Here is a 15,818-nt window from a genome sequence, read left to right on the forward strand (position 1 = left end):
CAGACACCCCCTGGTGGCGTTTTCCTGATAGAAAATACCCCAAGTTAAGAGTTACATAAGAGAATTAAAAAAAAAAAAAAAGAGTTACATAAGAGAATTCGTTAATGCAGCATATCCTTATTATGTACCTACTGTGTGCTAGGTAAGTGCTAGACTGTTACACTGGAGAAGCTGACATTCTTATGTGGTCGTCAGTCACAGGCAAATGAGATTAACTCAGGAATTACGTATAGTCTCCTTGGTTGTTTTTAAATTTTGTGATTCATTCGATAAGCCCAAATTCCTAAAGCATTTGTTCCTAAAAGGTATTTCATTCCACTGTCTTGAAATGAAAATTATGGTGGTGTTAAACAATTATCTTACAGTGCATTTTGGGACGGACTTATGGGATTCTTTACATTCCTCTTTTCTATATGATCATTTTAGAGAGTAGCTTCATAAGTAGACATAAGTGTGCATCGGGTTGAGTAGCAAATTACATATACTGAAGTAAAGAGCATAAATATTATAGTGCAGCATTTTCCTTGGGGAAGGTTAACTTTTCAAAAATGTAGACTTAGCATAATTTTCAGTTCTGTACTGAGTCACCCTGAAGTGTTACTGTTCATCTGATCCTGCAGTATAGTGTTTTTCTAAGCAGTGCCTTGCCTTAGTAAGAAAACTGCTCGGATTACTTCTCAGAGCTGTTATTCTTTGTGCTTCTTTCCTAGTCCATGTTGAAAAACCAGAGACCATCAGCTCGAGTGGTGTCTTTGACTTTGCTGTAGAATTACCTCTTGTTTTACTTTTTAGCCCACTGGCACAGTAGGGCTGTTTAAAAAGAATATTCCATTGAAAATTTCCCTGGAAAATATCCACCTTGATAGATAGTATCAATAACTACTACCCCTGTTTATTGGTTTTGCTACTCTCAGAAGCAGCAAACCTAACAAGAAACAAGTACTCCTGACGGTGTGTACTTTTCTCCTAAGCACGTTGGACTGAGCTTCCCTTGACATCAGTCTTAGCGAAAAGAGTCAAGGTGAATAGTGTAGCCGAAGTAAAGGCTCATTGGTATGAAGTCTGTGATCGTGTGGAACCTCTGCTTTTTGGGTCTCGGGGGAAAAGCTGTGACTGTTGGTTTTCTAGAACACCCACTGCCACATCAAGAAAAAGTTGAATTGTCCTAGAGGTGACTCTCTAGGTTAATGATCCCAGAAGTAGTACTGGTAAGGTTTTATGCCTGTAGTAATGCTTTGGCTATCCCACATTTTCAGAATGATTTTAATTACAAAAATTTAAATTATAAGATGTTTCTTTCAGATGAGGAAAGTACAGCAAATGTACAAATGTTCTATATAGGTCTCTAATGAAAGAAAAAAATTCATAGTTACAGCTAAATCCCTTTTTTATGCAATCCCATTCTGCCCTTTTCCTCTCCAGAGGGGACAGCTATCCTACAGATGCTCTGTGTCCTCCTTGTACTCCTTGTTACACTTTCAGTGTGCATGTGTGTATTCTAAGAATAGTAAAAAAGAAAGTTGTAAAACTGTAAGTACTTAATGATACACTTGTAAAAATTTTGAAATTCACAAAGCAAGAACAATTCCACTTACAGCAGCATCAAGAAAAATAAGACACTTAGGAATAAACTTAACCGGGGAGAAAGACTTGTACATGAGCCACAATGCAATGTTGCTGAAAGAAACTGAAGAAGACACAAACGTATGGAAAGTCCTCTTGTGTCCCTAGGTTGGAAGTCTTAATGTTGTTGTGATGTCACTAGTACCCAAAGCAGTTTATAGATTCAGTACGATCCCTATCAAAATCCCAACTGAAGGTTTGCAGAGATAAAGAGATCATCTTTATCTTAAGAGAGGGACCCCAAATAGCCAGCACAGTTTTGAAAAAGAACAAAGTTGGAAAGCTCACACTTCTTGATTTTTAAAACTTAATACAAAACTATAGTAGTCAAAATGGTGTGGTACTGTCATAATACAGACACATAGACTGTTGGAATAGAACTGGGAGCCCAGAAATAAACCCTTGGATATATGGTCAAATGATTTTTGGTAGGAGTGCCGAGGCAATTCAATAGGGGAGAGGAGGATAGTCTTTTCAATAAGTAGTAGTCAGTGGGGCACCTGGGTGGTTCCGTCATTAAGGGTCTGCCCTCGGCTTGGGTCGTGATCCCAGGGTCCTGGGATCGAACCCCTGCATCGGACTCCGAAGGAAGTCTGCTTCTCCCTCTCCTGCTTGCCCTGCTTGTGTTCCCTCTCTCACTGTGTCTCTCTCTGTCAAGTAAATAAGTAAAATCTTTAATAAACAAATAAATAAATAGTAGTGGCGACAGTGTATAGGTACACGCAAAAGAAAAAAATTAGATTCTTGCCTTACACTGTGTACAAGATTAACTCAAGATCTATCAAAGACCTAAATGTAAGAAGAAAACCTGGAAAAGTCTCATGACATTGGATTTGATGATAATTTCTTGCATGTGATGTTAAAAGCCCAGGCAAGAAAAGAAACATAAGTTAGATTATATCAGAATTTAAAACTCTGGTGCATTGGGGCACCTGGGTGGCTCACCCAGTTAAGCTTCTGCCTTCAGCTCAGGTCATGATCTTAGGGTTCTGGGATTGAGTCCCGCATCTGGCTCCCTGTTCTGCGGGGAGCCCGCTTCTCCCTCTCTCTCTGCTGCTGTTCCCCCTGCTTGTGCTGTCTCTCTCTTTCTCCAATAAATAAATAAATAAATCTTCAAAAAAGTAAAAAATAAACTGGTGCATCAGAGGTCCACAGCCAGCAACAGAGTGAAAAGGCAGTCCACAGATTGGGAGGAAATATTTGCATATATCTGACAAGGAGTTGTTATTCAGAATATATGAAGAATTCCAGTAACAAAACAGCAATAAAACAAAAAAACCACCCTGATTTTTAAAATGGGCAAAGAACTCTAATAAACATTTTTCTGCAAAGAAGGTACAGAGATGGCCGGTAAACACTTGAAAATATGCTCAGCATCACTAATCATTAGGGAAATGCAAATCAGAACCATGATTTGCAAATCTGATTGCAAACCAAATGCAAATCAGGACCACCAACTCAGAGTTCTTAAGATGGCTAGGATAAAAAACAACACAAAATATAGTAAGTGTTGGTGAGGCTATGGAGACCTTGGAATCCCCATGCAGCTGTTGGTTGGAGTGTTAAATGGTGCTGCTGCTGGAGAAACAGTTTGGTGGTTCCTCAAAAATGAAAAGTAGAATTCCCGTATGACCCAGCCGTACCACTGTTGGGTATTTACCCCAAAAAAATCTGAATCAGGGTCTTGAAGAGACATTTGCACACCCGTGTTCAGCCGCATTGTTCCAGTAGCTAAGAAGTAGAAGCAGCCCAAATGTCCAATGATGGAGAAGTGATAAACAAAATGTGGTGGTTACAGATCACAGAATATTACTCAGCCTTAAAAAAGAAGAAATTCTCATACATGCTGCAAAATGAACGAACCTTGAGGACATTGTGCTCAGTGAGATAAACCAGACACAAAAGGAGGGATACTGCCTGATTCCAAATCCTACAGTATGCAGGGTAATTAAACTCATAGACAGAAAATGGAATGGTGGTTGCCAGAGGCTGGGAGGAGTGGGGTGGGCAATGGGGAGTTCCTGTTTAAAGGACATAGAGTTTCAGTTTTGCAAGATGAAAGGATGGAGATGGCCAGTGGTGACTGATGCATAGCAAGGTGCATGTATTTCATACCACTGAACTGTATTTAGAAATGGGTAAGCTATTAAATTTTATGTTATATAAAAAATTTTAAAAAGACACAAACCAACACAGATTAGTATTTTTGATAAAATTTATAAGCAGGAAGGATGAAACTGGAAACGAAGGAAGCATGGTAGAGGAAAAAGTGACGTGAAGGAGGGGTAGGTGGAGTGAAATTTTATGTTTTAGGTCTTTGGTTCTGAATATAAGGGTCAGAATTATAGAAGAATTAAGTATAAAATCTCAAGACGAAGTTGAAATATTATTTTTTTTTAAAGATATTTATTTATTTGACAGACAGAGATCACAAGTAGGCAGAGAGACAGGCAGAGAGAGAGGAAGAAGCAGGCTCCCTGCTGAGCAGAGAGCCTGCCAACGCGGGGCTTGATCCCAGGACCCTGAGATCACGACCTGAGCCGAAGGCAGAGACTTTAACCCACTGAGCCACCCAGGAGCCCCAATATTATTTTGCATAATAAGATGATAAACGTCAAAATACCAAAAACAAACTGAGTTTTACTTATGTTTATTTCACGATTCTCTTCTTGATTCCCAAGATATCATCTCTTCTCTTTTACTCTGCATAATGTGAAGCTGGTCAAAATAGTTCTTGATAAAAGAAAAGGTTAATGCATTTGTTATCTTAAAGATGGTGGCATAAATTCACATTGAAGACAATTCACTTGGAAGAAAAATGTCAGCACTTCTGAAGTGAAGAAAATTTACTCAAGAATTCAGGCTTCCCAAAGACGAAAAAATGAGCACTGTACGTGCACTTAAAACAATTTTTTTTGCCTGATAATTATGTTAACTACAAATAAGCAGAAATAATAAAGAACAGTTATAAATGATTCTTGATAGTGATTTAGATATCCTTTGTTACAGTGAGCCACTGATCGAAATATTTCTAAAGATCCTGTGAACTACTTAAGAATAACCAGAACTAAAAAAAAAAAAGAAAAAAAAAAAAGAATAACCAGAACTAATGAATTTTGGCATAGCAATGTAACTTTTGTTAATAATTGAAAAGAAAAATGTAAATGATCAAAAGTAACATTTAGCATGGTCAAGGAAGATGAAAGTTGTTTTCATTAAAATAAAAAAAAACTTTGCAGTTCATTTTCCTAAATGAGATTTTTATTATTTTTTTTTTGCTTCTTATGGAAAGATCAAAACTTTCCTTTTGATAGCCATAAAATTTTGCTGCATTTTTGAATTACAATCAGAATCTTTTCATTCTTCCAGTTGAAGTTATATATTGATAAAATTTATATTAAAAGTTAAATGGCAGAGATACACTCAAACAGCAGTTTTGTGCAGCAAAGCAACTATAACTGGTGAAAATTAGAAAAATCTGTATTGTAGGTGACACGTTGTTGTATGTAGAAAATCCTGAGAAATCCATTAAGGAAATATTACAGATAATAAACAAGTTTAGGAACGGTCTGGGATACAAAATAAATGCATGAAATCAGTTGCATTTCAAGTTACTTGCAATTGAACAATCCAAAAATAAAATTTTGAAAACAGTTCCATTTACAAGAGTATCAAAAGAATGAAGAACTAAAGAAGTACAAATTTATACTGTGAAAACCACAAACTATTGAAAAAGAAGTAAATGGAAATCCAAATACAAACAGAAAGCATCTCATATTCCTGAATTGAAAGACTTAATATTGTTAAGATGTCAGTATTTCCTAAATTGGTGTATACATGCAATGCTGTTACTTCCAGAATCCAAACTTTTTTTTCCAGAAAGTGCCATGCTGACACTAAAATTTCTATGGAAACTTACAGGACCCTGATAGTAAAAGCCATCTTTAAGAAAAGAATAAAGTTGGAGAACTCTATTTCCCTCTTCAAAACCTACCACAAAATTGTCTCATAAAGACAGTCTGGTACTTGTGTAGCGATACAGAAGTGAGAATCCAGAACTAAATCCCTGCGTGTGTGTTCAAGTGATTCTTGACAAAACTACTGGAGTAATTCAATGAAGGAAAGAATAATCTTGTCAGCAAATGGTGTTGGAACAAGTGGGTATCTAGATGTAAAAGAATAAAGTTGATCCCTATCTCATATTGAGTTAATACACCAAAATTAACTGAAAGGGGATAAAAGATCTAAGTGTAAGAGATAAAACAATAAAACTCTTAGAAGAAACATAAGGATACATATTCATGACCTTGCACAGGGCAGTAGTTTCTTAGATAGGACAAAAGCACGAGCCACAAAAGAAAAAATAGATAAGTTGGTCTTTGTCAAAATTAAAAACTGTGCTTCAAAGGATACTAACAAGAAATTGAAAAGACCAGAGAATGAGAAAACATATTTGCAAATCATATATTCAGTAAAACACTTGTATATAGAATATGTAAAACTGGGGTGCCTGGGTTAAGTATCTGATCCTTGATTTTGGTTCCGGTCATGATCTCAGGGTCATGAGATCAAACCCCATGTTAGGCTCCATGCTAGGTGCAGAGCCTGCTTAAGATTTTCTGTCTTCTTCTCCCTCTGCCGCCTTCCACTCTGCTCACACACACACTCTCTGCCCCTCTCTCTCTAAAAAACAAAACATAAAGAAAACTTAAAACTTAATAATAAAAAAACCCCACAATATAAAAATGGCATTTTTTATCTGAATAGTCATTTCTCAAAAGCCTATCTACAGTTGTCAGTAAGCAAACACAATGATGCTCAACATTGTTACTCATCAGGGAAATGCAGATTCAAACCACTCGGAGAGAGCGCCTCACAGCATTAGGATGATTGTGGTCAAATAGATAATAACAAGGGAATTAGGAGATGCACAGAAATTGGAGCCCTGGCACACTGGTGGTAGAAATGTAAAATGGTGCTGAGCTTTTGGAAAACAGCTTGGCCTTTCCTTAAAAGTTTAAACATCGGGGTGCCTGGGTGGCTCAGTGGGTTAAGGCCTCTGCCTTCGGCTCAGATCATGATCCCGGGGTCCTGGGATCGACCCCCGCATCGAGCCCTGCATTGAGCCCTGCATTGGGCTCTCTGCTCAGCAGGGAGCCTGCTTCCTCCTCTCTCTCTGCCTGCCTCTCTGCCTACTTGTGGTCTCCGTCTATCAAATAAATAAATAAAATCTTAAAAAAAAAAAGTTTAAACATCTGGGTTATCCAGATCCTTGACACAGTTTGGGGTTTTTTGTTTGTTTGTTTAATGAGTTTTATTTCTTTTGTTTGACACAGAGAGAGACAGCGAGAGAAGATACAAGCAGGGGGAGTGGCAGAGGGAGAAGCAGGCTTCCCGGGAGCAGGGAGCCAGTGGGGCTCGATCTCAGGGCCCTGGGATCATGACCTGAGCCAAAGGCAGATGCTTAATGACTGAGCCTCCCAGGGATCCCAGTTTTGGGGGGGGGGTTTGAAAGTGAGAGAGAGCACGGGGTGGAAGTGGGAAGTGGCAGAGGGAGAAGGAGAGAGAATCTTAAGTAGGCTCCGCTCCCAGCACAGAGCTCATGGGGGCTGAGAGGCTCTGTCTCACAACTGTGAGATCATGACCTGAGTCAAAATCTAGAGTTGGGGGGCGCCTGAGTGGCTCAGTGGATTAAAGCCTCTGCCTTCGGCTCAGGTCATGATCTTAGGGTCCTGGGATCGAGCCCCGCTTGGGGCTCTCCATTCAGCGGGGAGCCTGCTTCTCTGCCTACTTGTGATCTCTGTCAAATAAATAAAATCTTTAAAAAAAAGAAACAAGAGAAGAATGTGTTTAAAAAAAAAATCTAGAGTTGGATGCTTAACTGATTGAGACACAAGGGTGCCCCTGACTCAAGTTCTTTCTTAAGTATTTAATCTTGAGTATTTAAACAAGTATTTTTAGACTTAGTTATATCCTTGTTACTATGGTGGATATGTTTTACCTCCTAAATATTTCAAATAATAAATTTTCCAATAATAGTTGCTGAGCTCTGAGCAACTCGAAGGTGAATTAAATGGGAATAGATATCCCTTTACCCTTTATACAAACTAATTTGATAACATCCATCAAAGTAAAGACCTTTAAAAATGTTCATATTCTGTGGTCTACTGATTCCGCGTCTAGAAATCTATCCCAGGGAAGCAATGAAAAATTGCTAATGTGAACATGATATTATGTTGGAAAAAAGATGACTTAAAGGTAGCTTGCTTTAGAGATATCCATGTCAACAGTCTCTAGTTGTTATGATAAAGGGAGACTTGGAAGTAATTAAAATGCTGTGATAAATGCTATAATAGAGGTTCCTTCAACCAGTTAAATCTCAGAGAAAGATTAAAAAAAAAAAAAGCACTCAACCGGCTGGGGGAAAGGAAGGATCTCGGCAAAGGTGAAGGAGTTCTCCTTGGCGGAGATGACGAATGAGTAATAGCTTAGAACGTGATTAATATGGAAGTCACGACTTGCCTTGGAAATGGTGCTATAAATAGGCAAGGCAAAGCCCAGGCCCATGGTAGCAAGCTAAGTTTACTGAAAAAAATCAGAGACATCTTCTAGAGGTAACTTTGGTTCTTATTATGGAAGTGTGTGCTTCCTTAATTTTTTGTTTTCCACACACGGAGTGAGGATGGGGTTCCCTGGTCTTGTTCCAGTTGCAGTGTTGTTTTTGATACCGAGTTTAGCCTCTTTGGAGGTATTTTTTTGAAGGAGCTGATTACTTTGGTCTGCAGTGAAGTGTGGCCTGTCCCGGGCGCTGTGGTAAGCGCCATGTACACATTCTCTCTAAATGAGGCAGCAGGAAGACTGAAGGTGGGTCTTACCAGCCTGGCGTGGAGAGGGAGGCTCTGTCACAGAGCCTGTGAGCGTAGAATCTAAGAGAAAACCAAGGTCGGTGTGGTCCAAAGCCCACGCACTGGTACCTTTTAGTAACTCATCTTACAGAGTCGTTTTGCTAGACAAAATTCTGGGAAATAGTAGCACTGTCATGGAAAATTACAAGGAATAATGCACTTATTTCTAATCAGAATAATTCTGTCACAGGATACAAGGGTTTTCTTTGTGATGTGCTGAAAGTTCAGGCTACGGTTATACTGTTTAAGGAAGGTAGGACAGGAACACGAATAAAGCACAAAAATGTGCACAATATTATATGTAGACGTACCCTGTGGTGAAAAGTACACTGTCAGGAATGCTTGGTTAGTAGAAGCTGTTAGGAAGCATTTTTAGTAGCTTATTACTTCTTGTAGATGTAAACATGTTTTTTGAATTGGCATTTAAATTCAAAATGTTGAATTTTAGCAGTGATTTTAGTTTTATCCAAGTTAGTAATAATATTCAAGAGCAATACAGGATTTAAGATAAATTAGATTTTGGATCTGAAAGAGTTTTCATTTTGGTTTCTTAACAATGTTTGGTTTGGTTGATGTAAAATTGTCTCATCTTTAGATGCCTGTGGTGGAGGGAGGGAAATGTTTTGTAGGATTCATATCATTGAAATTACCACCCTATAGTTTTCTTTCCAAACAGAGAAAATGGTGATGAACATAAGAATAAAAAATAATAATTACATATGGATGTATAATAAGAAATAATTACATACGCATTGCCTGAGAATTTCTTACTCTAATATAGCTTACCCTTTTCCATTTGTTCTGCCACCATGTATTTTGTTCTAGACTTCTTGACTAAGAAAACATCCCACTGGGGATGCCTGAGTGGCTCAGTCAGCTAAGTGTCTGCCTTTGGCTCAGGTCATAATCCTGGAGTCCTGGGATCGAGCACGGTGTCAGACTCCCTTGCTCACTGGGGAGTCTCCTCTCTCTCTGTCAATTGAATAAATAGCATCTTACAAAAAAGAAAGAAAGAAAAGATCCCACCAGGTGTTTTCTTTTTTTTTTAAAATTTTGTTTTTAGGGGTGCCTGGGTGGCTCAGTGGGTTAAGCCTCTGCCTTCGGCTCAGGTCATGATCTCAGAGCCCTGGGATCGAGCCCTGCCTAGGGCTCTCTGCTCAGCAGGGAACCTGCTTCCCCCTCTTTCTGCCTGCCTCTCTGCCTACTTGTGATCTCTGTCAAATAAATACATAGAATTAAAAAAAAAAAAGATTTTATTTTTATTTATTTTTTTAAAAAAAGATTTTATTTATTCATTTGACAGAGAGAGATCACAAGTAGGCAGAGAGGCAGGCAGAGAGAGAGAGGAAGAAGCAGGCTTCCCACTGAGCAGAGAGCCCGATGCGGGGCTCGATCCCAGGACCCCGAGATCATGACCTGAGCCGAAGGCAGCGGCTCAACCTGCTGAGCCACCCAGGTGCCCCAAAGATTTTATTTTTAAGTAATCTCTACACTTAACATGGAGGCTCAGACTTAATAACTCGTCCTTTAAAACCCCGACATCAAGAGTCACATGCTCTAAGGACTGAGCCAGCCTGGCGCCACCCACTCCCCCCACCATCAGAGGTATTTAGAGAGTACTTTTGCAAATATGGTTTTAAGTACATCTAGTAAAAGTATTTTTATGGACTATTTTCTTAAAAATTTAAAATTTAAATGAAGTTAGCATTTATCAACAAATAATTTTGTGCACAAAATCATATTTTCTTATGTTTTCAATATGTATTTATACTTGCATTTTATATCGTAGTCTCTGTTCCTTTTATCCCATTTTTGGAGTAGAAAGTAATGCCAAATCATGTAGTTACTGGAATTTCTATAGGGACATGGTAAGATCATGGTTCTTTTAAAGAAATAATTTTCAAATACTCTTCCTAGAATAAAATACAATATTATTCTTTCTTTCCTTTTGCCTGTATCTGTGGTCAATTTTTAGAGTAGACTCTTAATTTGAACATGAAAAAGACATCAGCAAACAAGGTCCCTTCACTTTTACATATGTGTCTACTATAGGCTTTGTATTAAATTATATATGGCTAAAGTGCACAGTAGACAGAAAACATTTTGGAAGTAGCATTTAAAAATGAATACCATAATACTCTTAGGTGCTCATAATAAAGGACTTTAATCCTAGTTAGAAAATTGATTCTCAGTGCATGGTAAATGACAAAAATTGAGGTAAATTTTTGAAGTCATGCAATATTTTATATTTAATACTTAAAAATTGGGCACCTGGGTGACTCAGTTAAGCATCTGCCTTCAGCTGAGGTCATGATCCTGGGGTCTTGGGATGGAGCCCCGTGTTGGGCTCACTGCTTAGTGGGGAGTCTGCTTCTCCCTCTCCCCCTGTTCATGCTTGGTCTCTCAAATATGTAAATGAAATCTTAAAAAAAAAAAAAACTTTTTCTAAAAACAACTCAGTGTTATGATCATGTAAATTACATTTTTTATTAGATAATTTTTTTCACTCAGACTCCCCCCAGTTTTAAAAAGTATGCTAGACAAAGTAGCAAAAATATTATCCTATTGGAGAAAAATACTCTCTTAATGAATTTTTTTTCAGAAAACATAATATCGTGTGAACATGAAATTCTTTCACTTTGGCAGAAACATTTGTTTTCTTGATAAAGTTATTTTTCCATTTGAGAAAAAATTGGGAAATAAGTTTATGCTTAAAAAATGTTAAATATTTCCAAAAATATAAAACCACCACAAGTAAGCCAAGAAAGAAGCCAACCAACCAGAGGAGAAACTTGTCACTCCTTTGGTGACAAAAGGGAAATGTTCTAAATATATAAAGAACTCATTTAGATCAATATAAAAATGACCAACCTTCTAAGTGAAAAATGCTCACATGGTTTATAGCAAAGGAAATATATAAACGGCTCCTACACATATGAGAAAATGGGTCAATGTACACAGAGAAATTCAAGTTAAAATTATGACATAACCATTTTCCACCTGCATTTTGGCAAAGATGAAAAGCTTGATAATTCTCTAATGGCATAAGGTTATAGAGAAATAGTCCCACGTATGTTTATTGGTGGATAAATGGATACAGCCTCCAGGGAGAGCGGTTTGACAAAATGAATTTCTACTACAGGATGTGTTCCCAGGTCGTACATGTATTAGTATGGTCGTGGCAGTGTGGTTTGTAGGTAAAGGACTGGAGACCACTGGAATGCCCCAACAACCGAACAAAGCCCGATCATGAATTATTACATGGCCACCTAAAAGGTTCGGAACTTTCTCTGTATACTGATCTATCAAGTGACAAAAGCCTTGTGTTTTCATTGTGTAAAAAAGAACGTATGTGTTTGTTGTGCGTATGGAATATCTTTGGAAGGAGCCCCAAGACCCCGATTAACTGTGGTTGCCTTTGAATTGGGGATCCAGATGGCTGACCCCATGATGGAAGTGAGGTACATGCCTTACACTAGATGGCCCTTTAGTATTTTTTGAATTTTGAGCCTGTTTAGTGTTACCTGTGTCCCTATCCCTGCCTCCCCCCAAAAAGATGGTTCAAAATTGTGCAGTGGAAGGGTCAGGAAGATATGCGACTCTTGAAATAGTAGAGTTTTAATAACCTGTCAGGAACCTCTTGGGATGCCTGTGGCATCCAGGGAAGCGGTCACATGGGCCGCTGGCTCGTTGAATGACGAACTCTGGGGCTGCCCACCTAAGTCCACGAAGTACAGTTACCGAAGTGCCTTCCGCCAGCCCTCGCAGCTTGAAGGTAGTTGCTGGAGGTCACGCAGGCTAGGTGAAGAGATTGAGCTAATAAGAATTAAGAGACTGGAAGAAGAGAAGGAAGGACGGTAACGTGGGTGAGAGAGAGGAAATTGAGTCAGAGAGATCTGGACGGCCCCTCTAACAGCTTTCTGTTTTTTCCTTCCTCACGCGTGTCCGCTGTGCAGAGGTTACTATCTAGAAGAGCCAGAGAGAAGTATGTCTTGCTGATAGCAAAAAGGAGTGAAAACTCACCGCAGAAGTTTTGCTCAGGGTCCCAGAATTCATAGGAATCTGGTCAGTCCTGACAGGTCAGTGGCGGAATGGAATTACTCTCTGCTCCTCTTGGGTTAAGGAAGATGGCCCTCAAGTAACTCGCTTTGCAGTGTGACTTCTTTACCTGAAGCTAAAGAATATCCTTTCAAGGCCAACTCCAAAGGGAAAAAAAAACAAAAAAAAAGAGACCATCTCCTTCAGATCAGCTTGACGTCTGATGGGAGGGGGTCAGGTAAATGAGGTCGTACAGAAATTGGAGAGTAACCTTGCACAGCTTGACCTGTTTATTTGCCAAACGCACCCTTGCTCAGTGCACAAGGCTCTGTACTTCTGAATCACAGGGCTGAATTTTCATAAAAAGGGGAGGCTCCTGCCCATGTAATCTGGAAAATTGCTTGTCTAATTGGGTGCACAGTTGCACCTGGACCCTCTTGAGTGACTGTCATGTTGTGCTTAAGAGTCGAGGAACTTGTCATGTGACCAAATGAAGAAAACATTAGTTCTAAATCCAGTTGCTTTGGAAATGGAAAACTGTATGGCGTTGGTTGTTATCATATTAGAGTTGGCGGGTACTGTCACTAAGACTTTTGGTGATTTTTCATATTATTCCCTGGTTTCAGCCACTTTCCAAAGCATTTTATTTGGAGTAAAACTGGAGTTTTACTCCAGACACCAGGCATCCAGGCTGTGTCAGTTCCGCTTTATAAACTTATAAGTAATTCTCTGTAGTCTCGTAGCCTGTGAAGGGCACTGCTGACATTTCTACCACAACAACTTTCTAAAAGTTACTTTATTCATTTTATGTTTCTGACCCCTCCTACTTACTTATCCATGGACAGTGAAGCAAACTGTTATGTGTGCCTTTGCTGAGTGACCCAGCCATGAGATGAATTCTTTTTTTTTTTTTTTAAAGATTTTATTTATTTATTTGACAGAGAGAGCAATCACAAGCAGGCAGAGAGGCAGGCAGAGACAGAGAGGGAAGCAGGCTCCCCGCCAAGCAGAGAGCCCGATGTGGGGCTCGATCCCAGGACCCTGAGATCATGACCCGAGCCAAAGGCAGATGCTTTAACCCACTGAGCCACCCAGGCGCCCCCATGAGATGAATTCTGATCTGCTTAGGGTCTGTATACATTCATCCTCCCAGTTGTGATATAGTTTATCAGCTGCTGGTTGAGCTCCTCCTCTACAACGTAGGTCCCGGCGAACCAATGGGAATCAAGACATGATGTCTCACTCCTCACGGAGGTTGTCTGTCTCTTGAGGGCGGCAAGGACAAAGGTGGGTCGGTTGAGTAGAACAGGGGAGCTGATTGGGATTTCGGACAGGTTGTTGGCAGTGTTTGAGATAGACCCTTGCACGTGTTTACTAAGCCTTTGTATTAAGATCTTGTGTTTTAAGCAAGTATTTTATGAAGATGGAAAGGTCAGTGATGCCAGTGAATATTAGGAAGTCACCAAAAAAGAAGAAAACTGAGGTGTGCCTGTTGGATTTAGTAGAAATAATTGATCATGAGGAGAGCAGTGCCTGAAGCAGGGCGCGGGGAGGAGAGGGCCGGCAAGCTAATGATGGGCAAAGCGGACACACACGGTTCCCGGAGGGCCTTTTAAACCAGGAGTTTTGATTTTACTCGGAGGTGGTTCATTATCTCACCATCTCTTGTTAGAACGTTTTATAAAGTCGGCTCTGGAAGAGGCCCTTGATCAAGAGTTTTTGAAAGCCTAAATTGTGTTCAAATTGATGTTTTATGAATTAATAGACTGTGTACCTTTGATCACCATTAGGAATGAATAAATTTATCATACCTTTGGTCAACTCATTTTATATCAATTTCTTTTACTCACTGATTCTGGCATGAGAAGACCTTTTTTTTTTTTTTTTTTTTTTGGTTATTGTTTTGTGTTATCTTCATTCTTGTTTTGTTTTGTTTTTTTTTTTAAAGATTTTATTTATCTGACAGAAAGAGATCACAAGTGGGCAGACAGGCAAGCAGAGAGAGAGAGAGAGGAGGAAGCAGGCTCCCTGCAGAGCAGAGAGCCCAATGTGGGACTCGATCCCAGGACCCTGAGATCATGACCTGAGCTGAAGGCAGAGGCTTAACCACTGAGCCACCCAGGTGCCCCTTCATTCTTGTTTTTACATGGAGAAGCAGGAACAAGTTTTAGGTCCCTTAATAGTTACTTGCTATCATATCACAGTGTTTATTTTCTTCGTTACACTTATTGTAAACTTTAATTCTCTTTATTTCTTTGCCCACTTGTGTAATTGCAGTCTCTTTATACTAACATCTAAGCTTTATAAAAATGAAGGCCGGGCCATGTTTACCACTTGTACTTCTCAGGAAATGTTGAGTGGGGGCGGGGTGAGGGAGGAGGGAAGGAAGGAAGGAAGGAAAAGGGGGTAGAGAGTTGAAAAATCACTCCCTGATGGTAGCATGAGGCTTCAGCTGATAAATTAGGATATTACATCTGTCACATGCCGGGTGATCTGCCCTGGTACTTGCCTTTTGTATGCTCTCAAGCAATCAGTTACATAACAGGATATCAAATTCAGCCATTGTGTTTGCCAGTTTAATTCGTTATGATTAAAGAAAAGACTGATTTCATTTCTTACAAATTCAGCACCTAGGAAATGTAATTCAAGGTATCAAGTTTAAGCTTACTTCCTTTCAAAACTGATCATTCAGACTGGATTTATGTATGTAATATATTTAAAACTATAGAATCACTGTAAGTATCATTAAAAGGGAGACAGTTCTTTTTATTCATTAATGGAATATTCTGAGGTTTAAAATTTAAGAGATTTTTATTTGCCATTGTTCTAATTACTAGATCAAATGCAGTGTTTTCTGGCCTTTCTCCTGATAACATGGCAAGCACATTGTCCTTCTTATATGGGTCTGCAAAAAAGCGCCTCCAGAATGGGAGGGCCTACAACTGATTGCCTTTATATAAGGAAGTGTAAGGAAAGGTTAGAGTATCAGCTCGTTGTAGGGTAAACCAAACAGCCAACCAACCCACCCTGGGGCACCTGGGTGGCCCAGTCGATTGAGGGACAGACTCCTGGTTTCTGCTCAGGTCATGATCTCAGGGTTCTGAGACTGAGCCCTGCTTAGGGCTCCCTGTACAGTGCGGAATCTGCTTAAGGCTCTCACTGCCCTTCCTGCTCCACCACCTCCCCCTGCCGCCCTGTGTTTGTGCATGCTCTCTTTCTCTCAAATAAATAAAAATTTAAAAACAAAAGTAG

At 39.4% G+C, this 15,818-nt stretch overlaps 1 protein-coding gene across 1 annotated transcript in view; it reads left to right on the plus strand.

Annotated features, from left to right (window-relative positions):
• The window catches only part of PCCA (propionyl-CoA carboxylase subunit alpha), a 405,781-nt gene that overhangs the window by 260,636 nt on the left and 129,327 nt on the right, over positions 1 to 15,818 (plus strand). The gene's annotated exons all lie outside the window — the stretch shown is intronic.

This window comes from Lutra lutra, chromosome 3 (assembly GCF_902655055.1).
Source record: "Lutra lutra chromosome 3, mLutLut1.2, whole genome shotgun sequence".
NCBI lineage: Eukaryota > Metazoa > Chordata > Mammalia > Carnivora > Mustelidae > Lutra > Lutra lutra.